The sequence below is a fragment of the Solea senegalensis genome, linkage group LG20, assembly GCF_019176455.1.
Source record: "Solea senegalensis isolate Sse05_10M linkage group LG20, IFAPA_SoseM_1, whole genome shotgun sequence".
Lineage (NCBI taxonomy): Eukaryota > Metazoa > Chordata > Actinopteri > Pleuronectiformes > Soleidae > Solea > Solea senegalensis.
In genome coordinates this window covers 4258945-4279980 of record NC_058039.1, presented here as the reverse complement: position 1 = coordinate 4279980, position 21036 = coordinate 4258945, and positions in this window count along the sequence as shown.

Genomic DNA, 21036 nt, shown 5'->3' with positions numbered 1-21036 from the left:
TGTAGCCGCAAAAGGGGGAACAACTATAGTGCATAACATATTAAAGTACTGTATTTAAACACATCATTACAAACACATCTAATGGTGGCATAAGACTTATTAGAATTATTGCATGTAAATAAAAGATGTAAAGAACAATTCAAGCTGCTATGTGATCAGTCACAGACGTTTGTAATCAGCCAGGTGCTGCAGTCCTCTCCCTGCTTTCACTGTGTTCACTTCTGTGTGCATTATTCTACCATGCATTGACATCCATATATACAGTATCTATGTACTATAATTGCCTTAAATGCAGCAGATTCGAATTGGCCAATTGATAATGCCCTTATTGCTGTTCTGTGTCGTTACACATAACTGCAGCAGTAGCAGGAGACATCTTCTCCAAGCTGCTGCACTAAAAAGGAGATGATAGTATACATTCAGCACAAATTCTCACAGTGAAAATTTCCCATTTACAGACCGTACTGGACTTAAATTATGGGGGGGAAAAAACAATAACGCTGATTGCTGACCAGAGGCCATGTGTGAACAAAGTATTCTTTAAATCTGCGGTTATGAAAAAAACACCACAATGTACACCACAGAGATAAACACTGGAGGTAAGAAAAAAAAATCCTTCACGTACAGTTATTTCTGTTCATTGGAGGTTATTTAAGATTTCTATGTTTTCTTTATTGTTAGTAAATCCCATGAAAAGACAAAGTTCCTGCTGTTGATAAGCATATGTACTGTAGAGCTGCATATGGATCTGAAAAGTGCAAATCATTTGCTGAATTAGTTGTTGCTCCAACAGGCGTAAATATCGGCGTTGTTGGAGATGATAATCAACCATGTATAACAACACAAGTGATGCTCCGGTGAGCATTTAGAACAGCGATGCATTGTATGTATGCGTTGTTGACTTTATCTCTTTTAAATGACAATAAAACATATAGATCAAATCCAGCTGATTCCTCGACATTACAGCAGTGATAAGACCAGCAGTGAAGCTTCCATTTAAAGAACATAACGATGCCAAACTATGAAAAAAGAAATCATGTTGATTGCTTTCCAGAATCCACTCCACCCCCTGTGGTTATAAAAATAATCTACACTGAGGGGGCAAACACTGAATATTCTCTAAACAGCATGTATCATGTTTTATAACGGTCCATTCAGGATAAGTAAGCATTTAAATACTACACATCTTATAATCACAATCAACAGTTTGCAGCTTTTGTAAAGAGTTGGAGTGAAGTAAGTATGTCGGTAGATTGGTCAACAACGTTTTCACACATGTATTATCATGATTCTGTAGGAGGAAAGCAATTCCCTTTTGTCTCTGTATTGTTTCAAGAATTATCCTGCGAAAGACAAAACAATGACGCACAGTGATTTCTGGGAATTCGATAACGGTTAGCTCAGTATGTCTCAAAGTGCCAGCATTTGGCCAAAAAATGTTGGAAATGTATCATGGAATTGGGCACGGAGGAACAGAAACTGCCTTTTCAAGAATCTACCATCTTTATGCACCTGGTCAATTTGAATGAAAAATTACCTGGGCAGGAGCTAAGCACACTGGCAGATCAGCACAAAGCCAGGGAAATGGTGTTTATGCCAGTGCCAAATTTAGTGTGTGTGTGTAGTAGTAGGCTGTGAGGATAAATTTGGATTCAAACCTATTGTTGTGAGGACTTTATGACCTTGTGGGGACATTTTGGCTGGTCCGCACACATTTAGAGGGCATTTTCAAGGTTCAAATCTTGGTTTTAGAGTTAGGGTTAGAATTAGGTTTAGGTTAAGTTAAGGGTTTAGGTTAAGAGCAAGGGTTGAGCACTAACTTGTGATGGTAAAGATTAGAGTAATGGGCTAGGGAATACAGTAAATCTATGAGTGTCCTGATTAGGAGTGGTACACAAGCATGTGTGTGTGTCTGTGGCAGGAAGTAGGCAGTGCTGCAGAGGCAGAAGAGCATGACTAATCCTTAGGACACACACACACAGATTAAAACACAAACACACACACACACACACACATACACACACCTGCATCCATCTGGCCGGTCCCCTCTGATAGCAGAGGTGTGAAACAGAGAAAATCAGTCGACTGAGGGAAAGCGAGAGGAACATAGGGATCGTAGGGGAGAGAGAGGTGGAAGCGGGAGGAAAAAGAGGGGAACATTAAAGAAAGAGAGGAGGATTAATGGACAGGAGGAGAGAGAAAAGGTGAAAGAGGGGGGAGAGAAAGAGTGGGAGACTGATATTAAACACCAGGGAGCTAACTGAGCAAATTCACCTGCCCACTCTGCCTTTTTCATTGTCTATCTCTCTTCCATTTCCCCCCAATTTTCCCCTCATCTGCTTTTCAGTCTTTTTTTTCCTTCCTTCCTTTCTTTCTCATTTGTTTCTTCTCTCGCCTCCTACTCCCCTAATTAGCTCCAAATCCTCTTACATCTCTCGCTCTGTTCGTCTTCCTCCTTCTCTTTCTCACCGCCTCTCCCAACTCTCGCCCAAAAAAAAATCAGGTTGACCTTAATGAACAGATGAAGAGAGGAGGGGCGTGACTGCATCAAGGGAGCCCGGGAAAGGCTGGAATCAGCATTTTCTGGATCCGCGTTTGTTTACTCAGGACTCCCCCATGTGAAGCTGTCAGTGTTTGTTTTTTTTTGTTTGTTTTGTTTTTACTTTTGGGCTCCAGGATCATTTGGATGTTTCTAATCTTTCTCTACTTTGTAGGACAAGAGTGGGAGGGTTGTCGTTATTATTTACAGTATTTCCTCGGTGTTCGACAGTGAACAGTGACAGGAAGGAGGCGAAAAAAAAGGCGGTGTGGAGATGACACAGAAGATTACAGGAAACACTCGAATCCCGAGTACACTTTCAGAGCTGTAAATTAAACAGAAGCAGCCTCGTGCACGACTGAGATAAAAACACATTACTACAGCAAAACACCTCAGGGTGAAGTCACCTTTACAGAAAACATCACACACCTGTGCACCAAGCAGAAAGTGCATATTTAACATTCCATTTTTAACATTTTCGGGCCACAGCATTTGAGTCCTTCTTCCCAAGTCTTAATCCTGCCTTAAATGATTGCATTTGTCATTTGGATGCAGCAGAAGCTTAAGCACAAAACAGCACTGACTCATTATCGCCTCACATTCACATTGATACGGCAACGTCATTAGTGAGCAGATGTTTGTCGACACATCTGGCTCACATAGAGCAACATTCATTTGAAGGTGTTATCTGGCCACCTGATGAATGGAAGCTTGATATACAGGATACTCTTTTGTTCTAGCCTTTGTTTTAGCAAAGTCATAAAGTTATATTTCTCTTTGAGAGGGGCCTTGCTTATACAGAGTGGTGATTTTACACCCATAAAATGTTGTTATCCTTAGCATTTTGATCCAAAAAAAATTTATATATTATAATTATAGGTTCCATCCTGTCATGACATATGTTATGACATGTTATGCTTTTACTTTGACTCTTTTTCCCGATGTCAGCCAACCTATGGTGACACAGTGGGCTGAGAGCTTGATTGTAAATGTAGCCTGGACCGCAGGATACTTATTTCCATTTAGTTTTTGTGGAAAGAATGGGGAGGAAATTAATCTTATAGCACATTAAAGATGTGCTATTATTTTGTTCCCTATAGATACATGATTTACCTGCTTTCTGTGGACACACACACACACAACATGCTGACACCTTCAGAACAGCTACAAAGATTTTAATGGTTAGGATATTCTTCCTCCACATTGCCACTGTATAATCAGTAAACATCAGGTTTGTATTTGTTCCTCGGAGTCAAAGAACAAAGATTTCTCACTGGAGAAGAGACTGTTACCAACATCCTCCAATTACAGCGAGAAATCTGTTGCAGAAGAAGCTGAAATAACACCTTCACCAACGTCATTTCGCCTAAAACAGAGAAGAATGCAGCGCACTGACAGCTTGTGCTTTTGTGGATTTGTCATCTCTGCATGATGTGAGAGGGGGAAAAAAAACACACAGTGTTTTTGTAAAGTAATTTGGGCAAACAGGGATAGCATCACTGTCCCATCATTCTTATTTTTTCGTCAAAAATACAGCCTCTCTTGGCTGATTGGGGCTGTTTCATGTCTTACTTACTTACTTAACTGACTGAAGTATGCAGATTGACAGGATGATAAAATGCAAAATAAACCCTTCATAAACTATAGTGATACACTAATACCACAAGTATTCCAGTGTTTATCGAAACTAAGAGTAGGGTGACTGAACTGGGGTTATCCAAGGATAACAAATCTCTTTTCTGAGAAATGATTTGATTAGGTTCGGCAAAGACTGGGTGAAACCTTATTAAAAAACTTTATACAAATAGAGGCAATCATTTACTTTATTAATTGGGTATCAATAACATAATGGCTCTTGTACTTAAAGGTGCAGATGAAGAAAACTATGGGGGAACAATTGTATTTTTTAGAGGAAGAGAGAAACAACATGACTATTTTTGTAATTATCGGGTATCTGGGTGTTACCTTGAGTGTTGGTAACTGTGCAATTAAAGCAACTGATCCACTCATCACATTAATTACACCATTAACGTCTAGCTGTGTGAAATATAAAATACAAATTGTGGTTTGCATCCTCAGGCATTATTGTGATGTGTGGGAGAAAATAATGTTTTAAAAGATGCAGTATATTATTTATTTTGTGTTTGGCAGCTGCACACGGTGTTATTTATATTCCGTTATGTCTCCTACACTTCGTTGCATGATTTTTACAATGGTATAATATAAAATACTACAATATAAGTATGGACAAGTATGGTCACTAGTCTTAAATGTTTAATAAAGTTCCTGCTGTTATCGATTTTTTTTTTTTGTTAACAAGTTGTTAACACCTCTTTATTCTTCTTTCTCTTTTCCTCTAAATTCCTCTAAATGAAATCAACTATAAGCAGTAGGAACCTGATCAATTCCAATTTATGTACTTAAAATAGTGGACTGTATGAAAAAAGTGTTACCAAAGACTACTGAATAGCTCGCCTGTTTCACAAGGATTCTGATAGTGTCCACATCACATGGTCTGCCAGTATTTTAAGGGACACTGTGGCTACATTTACATGGACACAAGTAATCAGAATTGGTATTTGCCGATCATCACGTGTGATCAGACACGTGACTGACATATTTCCGTTACAACTGCTGGAAAAAGATTAAAATTCCATTCCAAAAAAATGATAATGAACCGACATGAAGGAGGAACAAACAGACACATGCAGCATTTGTATACAATGGAAGCTTCATCTTCTACTTCCGGAGAATTAAACATAAACAGTCCATTCTAACACACACCACGGATCGGATCATTTAAAATACATGTTATCTTTCAAGTCAGAAAAACACACCCATATAATACGAGTTGGGAGTGAACAACTACTGCATGTACAGTATACCTTCAGTAGGACCAAACAGCGATTCAAGCTGGCTCTACACGTGTGCAACAGTTCCCACCCCCGAGCTTTAACCCAGATATATATATACACACATACTGCAACAAGGGCAGAAGACCAACAGAACGGCGTAGTCCAGCTGAGACTGTAACTTGACTTGACTGTGCATTGAAATGTACTGACAGTTTGTCCAGCGATCGACTCTGACCTTCAGTCCCTGGTGATTTCTGCAGCAGTGAAACAATGTCACATTAATTCCGTCTTTGCGTCTGACTGACAACAGTGATTATTCACACACCAGAACTCACTCATCAGGGACAGAAAAAAATGTTCACAAACGCCACCTTTTCTGCTTTGTGTGTTCAATAGCACGTTTATATATTTTTGTCCTCTTTTTTTTTACTCTCTCCTCCGAGTCATTGTGCCAGGTGACTGTGCCTCCTCCTTCTGTACGTCCTCCATCCTGAGTCAGTCTGCAGTGACCTCCCTGAAGCCTGGCCAGTGAGATAAGCTTGCACCTTTCTCTCATGTCCATCTCTCCTGCTCTCCCCTTTCCCTCCTTCGTTCTCACCTTCCCATCAACCTTCGAGATTTCTTGCTCCTCAGCATTTTGTGATTCATTTGATTCTGCCTTTCTTCTGTTATCTTGTCTCTTTGCAAGCCTCTCTAACCAAGTTAAGATATCGGATCTACAACGGCAAATACACCACCAGGAGTTGTTTTCGTGTGTGTATGTGTGTTTGTGAGAGAGGGGGCTTTTGTGCTGACCGGTAAACGTAAAAGATTCATGACCTTAACAAAGCTTGTCGGGGCTCCACACGCACATCCACGCACTAAATTTTGAGTGTGCAGATTTTGCTCCTGGAGTGTGACGAATGTGGGGAGTGGATTGAAGAAATTTTAAGAAGGTGAAAACGTAACACTTGTGAGGTGGAGAGGAAAAAAAAAGGAGACCAACATGGGTAAACAAAAAGGAGGAGCAGAGAGGGAATAGAGGCAGCTTGTGAAGCAGAAAGGTCTTTCAGCCATTTAATACACGAGGGATTTCTTGGCTGTGATGACACATCAGGAGAAATAAATGGAGGAGAAGAGGGACGGAGGAGGCACAACAGCAGAAAAGCCTGACTCACCTTTTTAGTCACAGCTCTGTGGCCAGGCTTCCGCTGGTCAACGCCAGGTAAACTTCCCAACAAATCACCTGAGACTGCCCAAGGTCAAACCTTTAAATTTCAACGACCAACAGAGGGCATCATAAGTAGAGTTTGCTTTATCTCCCTACACCAGCACATAAACAAAATGATGTTGAAATTGAGTTTCTGAAATGTGCTCATCTAAGAACACAGGAGAATATAACGCAACAAGAAGGTCACCAGTTTGATCCTCTGTTTGACTGAGGCTGTGTGTGTGTGTGTGTGTGTGTGTGTGTTTTCTCCTGGTACACCAGTTTCCTCCCACAGTCCAAAAACAGGCAGAGGTTAATTGGACACTCTAAATTGATTATAGGTGAGAATGAATGGTTGTTAGTATCTGTGTGTTGACCCTGCAATGGACTGGTGACCTATACATTTTCATCCCACGACCCTCATGTGGAGGATAAAGCGGTAGACAATGAGTGAGTGAGTGAGTGAGTGCTTATATAATAACAATAGAAGGCAGCATCACATTGTAATGTCCATGGTTTTCTGTGCTGAGAAATGTGGTCATAATCTTATTCTGTCCCTGGTCACTTATCAGTGAAAACAAAAATGAAGTTTGTCTTCTGGCTAATGCATTTAAGAGTTCGAAAGTCTAGACATGCAAGCAATAGCGGGCTGCACTTAACAAAATGCAATTGTTAGCCTATATCCCACTCCTTCCTCTCCACCCTTTCATCAAAGCTCGCTAACTTCTAGCTGTAGTCTGTGCTCAGCAGTCATGTGCTGTAAGAGCCCAGGCAGAGTGTACACAGGTACAAAGCCTGCAGGAGGACAGTTACTGACAGACAGATACACTAGCCATTCATTCCACACAGTCTAACTGAAAAAAAAGATCATGTTTATTACATTATTGCAATGGTGAGGGATTTTAGACAACTTCACTTAAATGCTCAGTATGTAATGTTATAGGAGTCTACTCAACTAAAACAATAACAAAAGACCTGGTTTCCAGACTCTGAGGAATCACCGTATGATCATGAGAGTTGTTGTGTGAGTCATTAGTGACAAATACACACAGTTCAATGAAAAAGGAAAAGACACCATAAAGCAGAGATGGGACATCTCTGACATTAAACCCTCTGTTACCATCCATACCGTCGTCATGCGTACTTCTCATTACCGTAACTCCTAGACCATTGCTATGAAAGTTCTATGGACTGGCGATCTGCCCAGGGTGTGACCTGCCTTTCGCCCTATGTCAGCTGAGACCCTCATGTGGAGGATAAAGCAGTAGAAGATGGATGGATGGATACCAGACACCATGTACTTGTCATTACAGTAGCCTTCAATCACAGACAACATTCAGCAGTGCGTTTGTGACGTCAGCTTCTCAGTACGGTAATTCCTAAACGGGTGAATAACTGCCAGGTATCGAAAGTGAAAGTTATCTTGGGAAAAGGGGCAGAAGCATTCACTCATGGAACATCTTTTGGCAATACTACAGCCATAAAATCAAAATAAATACAGGCGGCCTGATTATCATGATGGTCATAACCAACCATAATGAAAGTATCCTACGCATTGACTATAAATTCAGATCTTTCTTTGGATTTAGGGAAATGTTTGGGCTACTGTCGGTTCTCTACACAACAAAATATAAAATATTGGTGATGTGAGAAACACATTACAGACCCTTGTTTTTAGTATTGTTCAGTGTAACTGTTTGAAAAGAGAGAAAAGGGAATGAAGGAATTCCATAAGGAATTTCAGCTTCAGCAAAATCATCACACTGAACGTTTGATTGTACAGTGAAGAGGCAAATGCCAAGGGAATTTAATATAAAAAAGAAAATAGAAACAAAAACAAATCTACAGAAACTGATTCAGCTGGTGCTTCCACACACAGTTTCAACTGGCTTGAGTGCAGTAAAGAGAATGGAATGAGACACAATTAGGTGAGCATGAGTATCTCTGTTTAATCACATTATTCCTTGTTGTTCTAAAATGTGTCTGGCATCTGTGTCTTTGTTGCTTCTTTTACTGATACAAAATTTCAGTTTCTGTGCGTTTCCTGTCATGGTAATAGACGTGAAACAATGGGATTGCCGCGTTTACAAACGCCGCCTCACCTCACTTAATTTCTTGCTTTTCTCTAGTGAGTTTGGAGCCAGTTCACAGCTACACCTCATAGGTCCATGTTCAGCGTCATGTCTCAGATCTTAACGTGAAAACAGGTGGATGATACCTGTCTCGTATCTGAATAAACGCCTCTGTGTGTGAAAGGAGTGCGCACCTGTATGCATGTAAAGTGTGACTGCGTGTTTGCATGCATGTGTGTACCTGAGATGCACGTCCAGCCCTCGTCTAGTGTGTTCCGACCCACCGATGGCAGAGGAGAAGCTCAGTGTTAACATGAGAGAGAGAGAAAACCATTATTGTATCTGAATACATTCAAGTCCTCCTCTGTCTGTGCTCCAACAGAATCAATAGTCATTACACTCAGAGTGAATTGATCTCTCAGCTCTGTTTGATGATTCCTGGGACTAAACTAACACCAAGTGAATCCCGGCTCCTTTGTACAGGATGATAGTATCGGGAGAATGAACGCTGTGAGGTGGCCGACGGGGGGGAAGTCGAAGAGCAGCGGAGTTCACGTGAAAGAGAATCTGATTCCCTTCATGCCACAGTGTCAGTTTACTGGTTGTGTTTACCTGGTAAATGTTGGCTAAATGAATGTGTGGGTTTGCTGTTACGTGCTCTGTGGATGTGATGGAGGAGACACAGATGAAAGGGAATGAGAAGGAGAGGAGGTGTGAGTGAGTGAGTGGGTATAAGCGAATAAAGTATAATTGAGAAAAGACATCAAAAGATATCCTACTTGAAAGTGATAAGACCTGGAAACCTGGCTTTTATGTCTAATCATTCATATCCTCTAATGTCACTGTCTGTTAGCTTTGTTTAACTTGAATAAATAAACCTGTGCTGCCATGTTCAATCCAACACATGAAACTAAGCATGTGGTAATGAAACATCACTTCACAACAAACGTTCGTCAATTAAACAAGCGTGTTTACTGAAATATGCTTTTAGACCTTACCTCATCAATCATACTCATAAGATGAATCAAATTTTGGTACAATTGGAGCTTGAGCATGTGTATGATTAGATTTGCTTAGCATTTAGCCTGGAAGTGGGATCACCTGACACTTTACAAACTTAAAAGATTCAAGCAAAATCTCAGATGATCAGCTACAACCTGCTTCAAGTAAAACTTAGTTGTAATATTATGACTTTATTCTGATAATAATATTACAACTTTAATATGGCTTTATTCTCCACAGATTAAAGATTGTTTTCTCTTCAGTTTGGCCCTAATGCTCCATCCATCCATCTTCTACCGCTTTATACTCACACTAATTGACCTGGTGTATCTCAGTTGTTTCATCCATACACAACGTGAAAACTGTGCAAGAAACGTTATGGTTTAAGGGTATAATGTGCATGTGCCAAAACTATTTTCTACACCTGATCAACACCTTTTCCTCGTCTTCTCTCACAGTATGTTCACCTCATGCAGAATCCATCTCACATGTCTCCATCTATGTCTCTCCCAGCAAATCTTCCATGAATCCTTGTGGTTTAAGTGTTACCAGTACTAGAATCAACACCAACAGAGGTCTATTTGTTGGTCACATGCTGTCTGAACACATGTTGCATCAGATTGATAATGAAGCAAGAAAATATTTGACTGGTGATTAATTATAGAATTGTTTGTGGGTGTGTTTATGTTGACAACATAAAAGAGAGAGGACATGAAGGAGAAAAGAAATCTAATTAAACTAAATAGTCAGACAGAACCAGCTCTTTCTATAGTAGGAGAAAGGAATAAGGAAATTAGCTCTCTCTCACGCTCAGTGTGAGTCCATGAGTTTCTGCCTCCTGACACAATGCTAGTTTTCCACTTTGCATTTTCGTAAATCCGTAAACAGAAACACTTAAATTCATAGTGGACAGCCACTTAAGCTCGGTGGAGGATCTGCAGAGGAATGAGATTGAAACAGGATTTTAAGTAATGTCACCAGCAAAGTTGTGACAACGTAATCAGGCATTGACATGCACATGCTCAGACACATTTATTTATAACATAATCTGTGGTCATGGATGTGGGCTTATGGCTTTGGATCACACACACTTAAAATCCTATTAGTACAATAATCAGAGTGATGTGTTTGCGGGTGAAGAAATAATTTGCATTTTTTGCTCCTGGTGACCAGCCTGCTGCTGGTAAAGAAACCAATCCTTGATAGATCCTTATCCTTTCCTCTTCCTCTCTCTCGAGGCACTTTAATGTCCTTTTATCCTCCACCATCTCCTGTCTGTTTCACTGACAGGGTTGACACCAAAAACTGGGGCTTTAAATTGCTCCTTGCAGCATTATTTCTGTTCTGCCAGCCCTGCTGGTGGAGACAGGAAGAAAGGACCAAACACAGCACATCCTAGTGTCATGCACTTGCTGTACACAGTTAGTGTAGCATAACTACTGAACCAAGAGGTTGGATCATTCTCTCTTTTGCAGTCATGCTGAATGTAGTTTTTAAGGGAGTAAATGTAACTGGAAGCACCCAAAGGCTTTTCGGGCCATTTATAAATGACAACAATCCTTGGTTTGATTACCATGGGTGGTGAATAACTATGCAATCCCAGTCTTAACATTATGTCTTGTTAATGTGTCTCTAGATAGATTAATTTTTTGCCCATGGTCATCCATTTGATTTCTAATGGAGTGTGGGCCTAATTTAAATATTTTATTAACTGATTCCAACCATGTCTGCGACCACACTTGTAATGTAATGCAGTGTCAGATATGTGTGTGTGTGTGTGTGTGTGTGTTTATTGGAGCCTATAAGTAGAGAAACAGTCAATACATAATTAAAATACATACAATACTATACATAATTAAAAACCAACAAGTACAGGGATTCCCGATAGTTTTGCCAAAATGCACACCTCCTTCAGACCATCTCAACAGGAAATCTACAAATTCAACACTGATTGAAGACTTTGATAGCGGATCTTAAATCCAGAAACAGCTGACATCTCTAAAAAAAAGCAACCAACATCCCTTTTGAGAAAACCCACCAAAATTTGATGGAAGGGCTAGTGGCCAACAAACACAAACCAACACCAAACCAGCACGCAACACTCTGGGTCATGATCAGTAAGTCACCACATGAATGTGTGGATAGTTACATTGTCGCCAGTTTGTTGCCCTTTTCATGTACAAAAACACTCGTGGCAAAAGTTCCATACAAAAGAGCAGGTGCATTCGTTCAAAATCACAGAAACAAACTAAACAAAATACGAAATGTCATTGAAATGTATATCAAGATGTCACTTGATTGTGCGGCTGAATTGTATTACTCGATTCCAGCAATAAAGTCGTGGACAAAATACCGACACTGGGCCGCCATGTATCGTGCATTAATGTAGGTGTAGATGTTTAAGGTTGAGCTCATTTGAACTACTGTTGCTATTTAAATGGACAGCAATGCACGTGAGAAACAAAAGACATACTTAACTAGTGACGACCTATCTTTTTCAGACGTGCATAAGTCATATGGAGAGTAAAGAATTTGAATAGATGCCACTTCGCCACTGGTTGGCGCTCCTTTCAGGTAGTCGCCCCCGGTCTTTCGTCTGCATTCCCATTTAATCAAATTCAAAAATCAACACCTTCTGGTGGCAAAGGAGGGTTAGGCTCCGCCTTCGCCTGGGGATCCTTGAATTGGCACTTTCCACTCTTCATATAAAATGTTAAGAATCTGTTAGTGTTGTCACCCTATGATATCTCACTTAACCATGATTATCGCTCATTTCATCACACTTGATTATGAGTGCTGATTTGTTCAACTTTGCATCTTTAATCAGTCATAAGACACTGCATTTGTCTCACGCCAGATAATAGTGAATAGCGTTGTTGTTTTGAAGAATAGAGAATGGGATTTCATTCAGTCAGAAGTCATTGCTTCTTACCTCACACCAATCAGCTAAATAAAAACCACTAGACATTTAAAGCTGCTCCTTCACAAGGTCATATGAATATTATGAAGACACACATTCATCTGTTATCAAAGTATAGCGAGGAAGTCGGCCAGTATTTATTTCCTGTGGGCTTATTATTTTAGGAGTTTTCCCATCTGTGTATTAGAAACTGAATCATGTAAACCTCTTAAACAAAGCATGATTAAAGATGGGAGCTGTAAAGGTTAAACTGGAGGACAAGCTTTCCACTGATCCTGAAAATGTGCAGAAGTTGCTGTGCTGAGCTGAAGAACAAAAAAAAGAGAAGGAGTACGCAACAAGCAAGTCCATCCTGGATGCAGTTAAACTGCTGCTGCACTGCTTTGCTCGGTTACACACACGCAGACACACGCTTCTTCACTATGACAGTTGCATTAGAATGAATGAGAATCTCCAAACCAATCACTTTATGGCTTCATGGCTCATCCGTCAGCGCGACCATTAGACTGCCAACTTCTTGACATTTACAAACAAATTCATATTTCTCACTCATACCCACTCTTGTATGCACACACACGCGAATACACAGAGGAAAAGATCCACACTCAGTCACCCTGTTGGTCCTTACTGTGGTGGAAGCACACCAACTCCCACACCAACACACCAACACACACACACTGAATGCTTGTTGACATTTTGCCAGCTCTACACATTTTTCTGGCAGGCATTTTCAAATGAAGGACATGAGATAGAGCCCTGTGACTTAAGACAGATTGATCCATTCCCACCATAAAACTTGTTTCACAGCCTTAGAGGATGTGCTTCTCTGCCACATGCACACTCTTGACACAGACAGATCCAATTCAAGTGGAAAATTTACTCGCCGTCTCTTGTTAGTCTCTACTCTACAGAGTTAGTGTGTATAAATTAGATTATGTGAGGTTGGTGTAATGGATGCAGGCTGAGCAGGCCTCAAACGCTCAGAGCTAGTCTGAAAGATTAACAAGACATCACGTTTCAGTTATGACACATTTTAAATTAGTCCGTGGAGAAAGGGGGAGGAAACTTTTATCCAAATGTCAAACTGTGAGAACCGACTGCGAAGATCGGCTGCTGTGAAATATCATGAAGCCACTCTGGAAATAACTTTAACACAACAGTCATTTGAAACCCGAGGACACAGAAATACCCCTTACAGGAAAGTACAGTGTTTCACTGACACCAGTGAAGGTCACGTGTAAACGTCTATGTCGTAGTGTGTTGAATTTATGTCTCTTTGCGGCAACTCCTGCACAATGGTACAATCATTTCAGCCCAAAGGTGATGATGCACTCTTTCACGACAAGGTTAGACATCAGGACAGCTATCACAATGGAAAAGACAAGTTGTACAGATGGACGGAGTGAATAGACCATTCTATTCATTTGATATGTGTCTGACAATTAACTCAACCTTAACAGAATCCGTTTATTATTGTAACCATGGTGACATGGGCCCCCAATGTCAAAAAAGTGCTTCTTCTTTTTTTTCAACCTTAGAAAATCCTTACAAATAATAACCACTGCACTGAACTGTTCTTCAGACTGAAGGTCTTGCTGACGTGCTTCATTCAGTATTTCCTGAATGAGCGATCAATCCAAGAGAACGCTGACCAGCCTTGAGACTGACGACAGTAGGTGACATTAACTTGTTGTCTTACTTACTCTCCACTGTCTGCTTGCTAACTTTTGTCAAGAACTGAGACACAAATCTAATAAAGCCTACCACAAACAACACTGAAGGAGCCCTGTGTTGTACAGCATGAGTGCGTTTTCTAATTTGTGCACCCAACACATGATTGTGAGAGGATCTTTCACCAAATTCAGACACACACCAAGATGAGAATGTAAAGGAGACCTATAAGACTCGTCGGGGTGTTTCCCGATTCCTCTGGTGTCCATAGAAACAGAGGTGGGGTCAGCAGAGGTTGGGCACAGTGGGGGACCGGGAGGACAAGAGGTCATGTGTGAAAGGCGAAGGAGGCCATTCCCAGGTGTCCTCGCAGGGACGTCACCAAACGCATACACTGAGTAATGAGTATCAGGTATTAATAAGAAGCTGTGCGGACCAGGCCTGGGTTAAACTAATGAGGCCCAAGGGTTATTAGTGATTCAGAGTAATATGACAATGTCTTTGCAGTGTTAGGGCGTGAAAAGTTTCACTTGCAAAAATAACACTCGCTAGACGCTTCTCCTACTTTCAATTTAATTTTCTTAGTTTGGGCAACAAATGATTTAACCTTTATTTATACAGATATTTTCATTGACATGCAGGGTCTCATTTTCAATTTTTAATTGAACTGCTTTATTTAAACTAAATATTCCTTGTGTTAAATTGATTTTCCATTTGGCACTTTTTGCTAAAATTGTGCTCATTCTCGCCAAGTGTGGCTCTGGGGATGCTGGTGGGGATTAGTTTCCACTTTGGTCCAGACTAAAATATCTCCACATCCATGGGACGGATGAACATGAAATCATCACTAAATACAACCCCACTGAGCTGCTAGTCTCTAGTTATTTCTTAACTCATTACATTATTTTGATATTTATATTTTTACTTTTATATCTTGTTTATTAGTTTGATTTAGTAACAGTGCACGTGTTCTCTTTTAACAGAGTGCTCACCAATGAATGGCTGAAATCTTGATTGTAATGGCAACACCTGTGTGCAACCTTTACTTACTGCAATTCAATTAAGGGACATATGGCCCTTTTCCATTATGGCACCACACGGCACGGTTTAGGTTGCATTTCCACTGCAAAAAAAAGTATCTACTCAACATGGGCGGAGTCATCACTGCACGGCTGCATGAAACTGTGGTGACTTTGTTTTACACGCGACACACACAAACGAGAGGGATAGTGAGGCTTTTTAGGTAGAATTCAGTATTTGTGACACACACATTACTGGTTGAGTGCTGGTAGGTGGCGCAACAGACAAAAAACACAATTGAAAATGTATTTGTGAATATACTGGCTGCACCATTGTTATCAGTGAAGCCAGTATTTCATTTCATTTTATGACTTAATATATTTCTTACATATAGCACCTTTAAGATTACCCTCAGTGGAACAGTTAACATGTGCAATAAAGACTGATGACATTTCAGATGAAGACTAAATAAACTGCACTGGATTATTATAATATTATTTAATATTGTCCGATTATTCCACTGCTTGTGTCAGACTTTGTTGTAGACCACTGATATTGACCGTACTAAATAAAATATCTATCAGCCAGACTTCTCCACAATAAACATTTAAGTTACTAATAGTTCATGCCATTGTAAAAGTGTCCCTGTTATCTGTGACATTCATGACAGGCTACCAATTCAGTGTCTGTGCCAAAGCAATGCATGGCCTCATGCTTTTACTCACTGTTGGACTGATATTTGGAAACCATACACAGTATCTAGAGATAAAAGGTTGCTTCAGTGACACCTCTGCCGTTCTCAGGTTTACTTTGGTGAGAACGGTGTTATCGTAAATGCTACAGATAAAGACTGAAACTATAAAAAGATTATGAGACCAAAACTGGTGAACTCTCACACAGAATCTGTGCAGTCTGCCGAGTGTTCTCACACACACACACACACACACACACGCGTGCACACACACAGATCGACTGTTAATGGTTGGAGTTGTAAAGTGAACCCGCAAGAATATGCTGCATGTGTTTTGCCTGTAAAAAAGCGACTTTGGGACTTGTTCTCTGATCCATGGCAGAGTGAGGGGCTGTGAGAGGGAGCAAAGGAAGGACTGAGGAAGAAAAAGAGGTTGTGTGTGTGTGCGCTGGGGAAATCCAGCCTCAAAAGCCTTTGATTGATGCTGCTTCACTGTAAATTAAAAGTGATATGGTCAAAATAATAACCCGAGCACTGACACTCTTTGATTTGTCACCCAGTCTGAGAAAAGGAGGCAAACAACTTTCTTGTCCACAAACTACAGTTGGGTTTTTTAAGCTGCTATAATCAATAATGGATCAAATGACCTCTTGTAATGAGAAAGGCTTTGTTAATGGTGACAGGACTACAGGGATTTATGTGCCAGCTCCAGTCTCCCTGCTCAATGTTTGCTTGAAGGGCCAAAAACGTAAGTGTTTTGAGCTGCTTCCACAGTTCTTATCAGCACTGTTTTCTGTGGAAAGGCTGAGATATCAGCAAGCCTCCCAGCACCAAGCAGCACTCAGGCAAAGTTAGTGTCTAGTTAGGGAGCATAGTGGAACACTTAGCAGCTAAGAGATAGTGATTGGTGTTTTTCTCGGGAGCTGGTAGAGACCAAAATCAGAGCTAAAAAGAGGGGTGAATATTAAACTTTCATGCACCAAGTGATACAATAATGTTGCTCCATATCTGCTAGATGTGTAAATAGGAAAAATACTAAAACCAGAGTTGATGCAACAGGGTGGGGAAAGCTGTCAGAGACCACACAACTACATTTTTTTATATGCCCCTTAAATTCTACCATTGGCCAATTGTGTAAGAAACAATACCATGGCTGGAAAACAACTAATGAGGCCCTAAGCCGATGGTAACAGCAGCTAGTTTTGTCATTCATCACAACAATTCATGTGACATGGTATGACACTCACAGCTGCTGTAAACAGTCGCACTTAATCCAAACTAAATTACAGTTCAATTACAGACAACGTCGGAGGTTAAACAACATAAACAAACACATTAAGTGTTTATTTTCTTCATCAGGAAAACTGCATCACAATATGTTTGTTACCAGTGTCAGGACTTCATCTACCAGCTGTAACTCCTCTGTTTTAAATCTGCTTCAGAGCATTTCTGATCATCAGCATCCAGCTTTGGTAAACTGTGATCGTGCCAAATTTCACTGATTGTGTAAACATTACCATGCCACCGATAAGTAAAAGGCTTGGCACAGTTCCAGGTTTACACTCCAGAGGGACAAGATCAACATTAATCAGTCTGAAAAAACACAAACAAGACAAACAACATGGAGCTCATATTGTCTTAGTCCAATACATGAATGCATTTTCGTTAAAAGCCAGCCTGTTATGGCTCAACAGGGTTTCACTGTGGTTTTGAGTACAAGCGTGCGTGTTTGTGTGTGTGCGTGTGTGTTGTGTCACCAGGGGTAAAGAGAGACATCAGACAGTCCCCAGGAGCAGCTGTTGTCCCCAGCATGCCCAATGTTTCTCTCCCTCTCCCTCTGCCTCTGCGTCTCACACACATACACACACACATACAGTGTTTGATTCAGCTCCCATTCATACATACGCTACCTACTTGTTTCACCAACCTCCTCTCTGTTCCTTTATGTGTTTCATTTGTGTGCTAAAAGCTAAAGTACACACACACTGAGATTGTTTCCAGGCTCATGCAAGCTCCACTGAAAAAGCAAATTGTTGGAATAAGGGCCATCACACATCCAGACAGCTTCAAGTGTAAATCCACACCATCCCTCTCCACATCTGCTCTCCACTCTGATCCGACCCCACTCTCACTTCCACTCAAGCTCATTAGAAAGGCTCGGGGGACTGTTTTTAAATACACATTCTCAAAGACCTCAGCTACCTTGAACACATCCACCAGATGGTTTTCTATGGTTGTTCATCTGGCCTCTTCATCCCTTGTTCATCTTTAACCACTGCCTTTCTGCTTCACCTCATGTCTCTGCTCTGATTTTTATCGCTCTCTAGTTGTGTCCCTGGGGTCAGATGGACAGATGTACTGCCTTTGCCTTCATACATACACACACACAAACACACACACCCACCCACCCACGGGGTAGTCATAGGTCACTTCTGGGGACATGACATGGACTTGGATTAATTTCCCTTAGCCTGACCCTAACCATAACCAATATTTGCCCATCTCTAACCCTTGAACTAACCCTGACCTTAACTGCTGACACAATAAGCTCAGTTCTTATCATCCACTGGACAGCTGTCCCCAATTAACTGGTTATTCTGAGATTTTTCCCTACAGGTAGCTTACGACAAACATACACAAAACCTGACCTAATTTCTCAGAGAAGGCCAGTTACACAGAGCCTATGCAAAGACAACAGATGTACAACACACACACTAAGCCTGCAGCTATTCTTCTTAGGACACTCACTCACCTCCATTCATTTGGACAGCCTATAACCTAGAATCATAACCATTTAATGCCTAACCCTAGTAATCATTGATTTAAGGGCACCTTTCAAAACACTCAAAGGTCACCTTACAGTACATGATTAAAAGAGCAGAAAGATAGAATAAAAATAAATAAAATACAGGCAGTAAAAATACAATATTCAAAGCTAAAATCTTAAGAACTTAAAACAATGAGAGACCAGGGAGGTATGGCGGATGTCGTGTGGGGCTGGGGGCAGAGCCCCTGAAAGACCTGGACCCCAAGGTAACAAGACAGGCAGAGGGTGTAGTGAGTTGGAGGGCTGATGATGATCTGAGAGAACGAGGAGTGTGAGGGTGAAGGAGGTCAGAAAGGTAGGAGGGGGAAAGATTGTGGAGAGTTTTGAAGGTGAGAAGGAGGATCTTGTATTGTATTTGGTATGTGACAGGGAGCCAGTGAAGTTGTTGGAGGACGGGGGGGAAGGTGTGCTCTATGGAGGGGGTTCTACTGATGACGCGGGCTGCTGAGTTTTGGACCAGTTGGAGCTTTTGGAGGTAACAAGCACACACACATGCACATAAAGGTGGGGCAGGACATCATTACATCATCTCCTTCTGAAACAAAAATGTGCAGACAACTGTTGGATTCCTCAGACTGTTCTATGAACTGAATTTTAAGTAGAGAATCGTTAACCAGAGCACAAAGAAAGTGTCTAACTGTGTAACCATCATGAAAAATGTATTAAAATACCCACAGAGATCAAATGTACATGTGTAACTACAGGCTTTAATTTGCACTTTCAAAGAGACTGTAAAAGCTTTTGGAGAGACCAGGACATCAGCGGTTAAGTTTAAGGTTAACATCAGGATTTTGTCTACATCTTTTTGCAATTAGTCATCTAAGAAATTTCTGTTGTTTTATTAACTACATTTAATAAAATGGTAGTTGGAGTGCAACAAAGTCTCAAAATTATCATGGCACTATAAGTTGATCGTCTAATTACTGTTTATTACTTCTATAATAAAGTGTAAATGTGAAGTTTTAAAGATTTTCCAACCCTGAATTTAGAGAAATATATTTGAGCAAGCTTTGACAGCTGAAGCAAACTTTATATTCTGTACCGGTTTCACCCAAACCAAGAAACACTCTTCAGTCATTTTTCACCTTGCTAGACTGTGGCCAGTGCAGGTGTTGGTGTAGGTGTTTCAGAGTGAAAAAGTGTGTGTGAACATGCCAAGAGCCAGTGGCTGGAATTAAATCCTCATTAGGATCTGGCAGCATCACCAATACACTGTGTGTGGGTGGGTGAGAGAAAGAGAGAGAGAGACACACACACACAACTACACAGCAGCATCTACAATTTTGTCTGAAGATCACAAACCCTGGTTTGTGTGATTCTTCCCTGCACTTTTATGAACCAAGCAATCAATCAGTCTTCTATTGATTGTAACAAAGCATCATCAATGCACAATTATATACTCTCAATTTTAAAGCTCAGTGAGTGGTGACATAATTTACTTCACTTCTGAATGAGCCGTTTGTGTAATAGAGCAGAATGGAACAAATCAAGGCCAACCATGCACCATGACAATAAATGTTCGCTTAACAAAGTGATTTGTTTATTAATTTTTATTTAGAAAATTAACTGGCACAGGAAGGAACAGTTCAGAGTGGGAAACACGCCCCACTGATAATGATTTCCATAGCAAAACAAAAATAATTTCTGTTACTTCTAATCTGAATTTTAAAAACCCGACCAGGTACAAACATGCAAAGTAAAAGCAACTAGGTTACTTTTAAACTTATAAGCCAATTAAGATATACGCACTTAATAAATAGCCCATTCCGTTGTTGCTTTTAAAATAAGTAATTTGTTGACTGCTAAAGAGGCACAAAGAGCATCAAAATGTGAAATAAATAAAAACATAGACGATGCCCAGAAAGCACAGGGGAGTGAGACCTGCTTTTTTGTTGACCCGTTAGTTTAACTAGTTTCTTCTCTACCTCTCCCACACACACACATACACAATAATTCATCAACACATGATACCAATCATTGAAAATAATTTAAATGAAGTGTGAATTCCTCACATCTTCACCAGCTGTTTGATTTACAGGCCAGTCAACTACCTGAGGCACAGTCCATTGATGTATTATTACTGATTGACTAATAAAAGGTCTTGACTATGAGCAATCAAATTAACATAAATTAAGATTATTCCATGTGGTCCTAGCGGTTTGACTGACTGATGGGCTTGTTAGCTCGCCAACCTTCCACAGATGTTTCTGAAAACATTAACACAGATTCACACCCTTCATAGTTGCAGTT